The following is a 4,441-nucleotide window of genomic DNA, read 5'->3' on the forward strand; positions in this document are numbered from 1 at the left end:
AAAATAGGGGAGGAACATACGATTTCCTAAAACTTCTCCTTTTGTCCAGTGAATTCTACAGTATACAAGTCTGCTGGTTTCCTGTTACCCAATAACTTATGTTCAGACCTTACTGATAACCTTCTGGATTCCAGTAGCATGTTCAACTTGACTTCATCCTGGTTCATGATGATATTCTTCTTCATTTTCAAGCAGGATTGCCCCTGTTTGTTTCCTGATTTTTTTGTTATTGTTGCTGTTTTACCTTTCTTCTACATATAAAGCCTACATATATTCTCTCCTCTTCTGCTACCCATATCTCTCCATATCATCTGTATTCTTCAAGACCAGCCCTAAACTTTACCTAAACACAGAGCACAGTCAGTAAATAATTGTTGATTGCTTGCATATTTGAAAGAAGAAAACTATAAAACAAAATGATCCCAGGCTATAAAATAAAGCCAAGTAAGTGATGGATGACAAGGTGTATATGGAATGTGAGTCAATTATAAAATATGACATAAAACCTTTCACAAATATTAGGTATTTTTATCCTCCTTATTGCTAAACTCTCATATCTCATAGTAAAACCAATAATGGTCTAATAATTTAAAAATATAAGGAAAGTTGCAGTTTTATAATGAAAGTAGCAATAGAGAATGTTTGCATGCTAAGTCACTAGCAATTTGAAGATGTAAACTATAGACACATATTCTTAATTGCATAGAGAGACCTGGGAGAGTTGTTCAAATAAAATATATAATAGGTGTAGATATTTTTAATAGAAAAGGTATAAAAAATAAAAGAACTAGTCATTTTAAGGAGGAACATCTGTCATAGAGGTTTATAAAGCTCAGTGGATACTTGGGTTTTTTCCCTATCGTTTTCTGATTCTTTGCTGAAGTTTTCACTGCTCTTCCGTGCTTCTCCAGAGTTTGCTGAGCATTTTTATGATCATTGTTTTGAACTCTTTGTTAGGCAAACTTTGTATCTCCAATTCATTAGCGTGTCCTCCCTCACCCTAAGGTTTAATCTTTTTTAAAAAATTTTATTGCAATATGGCTGATTTACAATGTGTGTTAGTTTCAGGTATAGAGCAAAGTGAATCAGTTACATATATACATGTATTCACTCTTTTCTAAGATTCTTTTCCCATATAGGTCATTATTCAGTAGAGTTCCCGGTGCTATACCACAAGTTCTTATTAGTTATCCTTTTTTTATATAATACTGTGTATACGTCAGTCTCAATTCCCCAATTTATCCCTCCTCCACCCCCTTATCTCCTGGAAACCATAAGCTTGTTTTCTACATCTGTGACTCTACTTCTGTTTTCTAAGTAAGTTCATTTGTACCCTCTCGTTCTTTTGTTCAGAAAAAAAAAAATCCTCTGTCTTCTCATTTTGTTTGAATTTCTACACTTGTTTTTAAAATTAGGTGATGAAATAGTTACCTATTCTTGTCTTAAAGGTATGTTCTTGTGTAGGCATGTCCATACCCTAACTGCCTGTGCCCCGTGGCTTTGATAGGGAGATAGAGCTGAACTATATACAGCTTTTCCTGTGCATACCTGCCAAGGACCGCTGCCTCGGCAGTAAGGATGGAGCCAGAAGTGATGCAGGCTGGGGCTTCTCCAGGGGCACTACAGCGGACCACAGCTTCGGAAGGAGGACTGGAGCTGAAGCCTGGTGTGAGCTGGGGCTTCTCCGAGGGTGTGCTGGAGAGCATCAGTTTGGATGGGGAGGCTGGAGCCCAATCACTTTATCTTTTCAAGCATTGCTTCTGCCCAATTTGCTTCCTTCCCTGCCTTTGTACAACTCCTAGTCCCTGTTTGAAAGCCTTTTCAGTGTATCCCCCCTCTGTCTCTCTCTCATGCTTTTGAAAATGAATTTTTCATCCTTTTTTTAAGTGCTTCTTCCAGATTTTTTTCTGTCCTGTGTTCTATGCAATTCTCTCTCTATCTGTGTCAAATCTAATGTTAAACACACTCAGAAATTTCAATTTTGTTTACTGAACTTTTTACTTCTCTGTCAAAATTCTCATTTTCTTGGAAACCCTTAAGCATAGCCATTACAATTCTGTATCTCATAACTCCATTTCTGGATTAACTGAGACCCACTCCAGTATTCTTCTCCAGGAAATCCCTTGGACAGAGGGGCCTGGTGGGTCAGACACAACTTAGTGACTAAACAACAATAACAAACAATAGCAACATAATTCTATTTTAATTGTTTTTCTATGTTCTAAAATATCTTATTTTAGATATTTAATATCTTATTAACAAGGTGTAATCTTATCTACACCTTATTACTTTGACAAAGCGCCAGACGTTATGGTATTTAGAAATAATTTGAAGTCTAGAACGACTATATCTTCCTTCAGAGAGAATATACTTCTGCTTTTGCAGATGGCTGGAGACATTCCCTTGTGACTCGGCTTGTAAGAATCTGCCTGCAATGCAGAGGACCTGGGTTTGATCCCTAGATTAGGAAGATCCCCTGGAGAAGGGAAAGGCTACCCATTCCAGTATTCTGGCCTGGAGAATTCCATGGACTGTATATATATATATATATAATCCATGGGGTCTCAAAGAGTCAGACATGACTGAGCGACTTTCAGTTCACTTCACTTCAGAGACATTTGCAATTTCAGGTCACATAATCCACCTCCGAGGAGATGAGTTGAAGCTGTGCTTCAGTCCCTACAATGACTAAATAATTTCTGATTTGTTCTTTCTTCTAACAAGCAGACTTTTAGGATCTATCATAAAGCCTAAGAGCCCTTGATTCCAGTATTCACCCTCAAGCCCTGTAAGGCTTTTAAAAGGTGATTTAGAGTCTCAAAACTTCAGCCACCTCTATAATTGTTCAGCCACTCAGTCATGTCTGACTCTGCAACCCCATGGACTGCAGCATACCATGCTTCCTGTCCTTCATATCTCCCAAAGTTTACTCAGACTCATGTCCATTCAGTTGAAGATGCCATCTAACCATCTCATCATCTGTTGCCCTCTTCTCCTTTGGCTTCAGTCTTTCCCAGCATCAGGGTCTTTTCCAGTGAGTCAGCTCTTCACATCAAGTGGCCAAAATATTGGGGCTTCAGGTTTATCGTCAGTCCTTCCAATATTTATTCTCTCTTATCTCACCTCTACAATAGTCGACAAAATCCCCTAAGTAAAAAAATCCATAAATGAGAGCAATGTAAAATTCTGGCCTCACCATTGAAGGTTCCCTTCCTCTCTAAATCTCCTAAGTCTTGACCCCATAATTCCTTATTAGCTTTTTAACTTTCCAGTGTCTCTTAGAATCATTTTTCTAGCTCTTCTTTTCAGTGTGAGAGTTATTTCCTTAGTTTTTGTTGCTGAGAGTGGCACCTCTCAAAGGACATTTTTAAGCAGGCAAATCATCAAATAAATAGAACAATAAATGATAATTCAAGTGCAATAAAATATAAGCTAAAAATATGAGTCTTACTGATTGCAAACCCACCACTCATAAAGTATGTAATAATTTTTAGCTGTTCAGTAAATCACTACTGTTATTTAATGAGAATTTTCCTAGAAAAAAAGTTAAAATGGACAAATAAGCTTCTCCTAATATAATTTAAGCTGTAGTTTGTTATAGGGTCAATTAAAAAAAAAATGCTAGTGTGCATGTCTAGCTGCTGAGTTTCATCCAACTCTTTTGCGATTCCAGGGACTGGAGCCTGCCAGGCTCCTCTGTCCTTGGGAATTTCCAGGCAAGAATACTGGAGGGGGAGGTGCCACTTCCTTCTCCAGGAGATCTTCCTAACCCAGGGATCTAACTTGTGTTTCCTGCATTGACGGGCAAATTCTTTACCACTGAGTCACCTGGAAAGGTGAAAAAAAAAATACTGAAAGAAAAATGTTTGATTCTTTGAAGATTTTATCCATGAAGATTTTATAGAATTATTTTTGTTCAGTGGCTAAGTTGTGTCTGACTCTTTGCAACCCCATGGACTGTAGCACATCAAGCTCCTCTGTCCTCCACTATCTCCAGGAGTTTGCCCAAATTCATGACCATTGAGTTAGTGATGCCATCTAACCATTTCATCCTCTGCAGCCCCCTTCTCCTTTTGCTTTCAATCTTTCTCAGTATCAGAGTCTTTTACAATAGAGTACCCAATATCAAATTTTCTTTTGAGATAAGCCACCAAGATGTTAAATAAACTAATGGTGAACATATAATCATTATAAGACAAACTGAGAGAATAATCAAAGGGATAACTGAAATTGAAATTAATCTCTCTAAGAGCCTTGAAAGACCTCAAGGATAAAATTATTGAAATGGCTAAAATAAGTTATATGCTAAAATAAAATAAATGGCCATTCTTTTAAAGTATTAACTGACTAACTTCCTGTAGATAAGAGTTTTAAAAGATGACCTCTAGACCAAATCATTCCAGCTTCAAAGATGGCAAATTTTCTGGGGTTATAGTAAGTA

The sequence above is a fragment of the Cervus canadensis genome, chromosome 12, assembly GCF_019320065.1.
Source record: "Cervus canadensis isolate Bull #8, Minnesota chromosome 12, ASM1932006v1, whole genome shotgun sequence".
NCBI classification, from domain to species: Eukaryota; Metazoa; Chordata; class Mammalia; order Artiodactyla; family Cervidae; genus Cervus; species Cervus canadensis.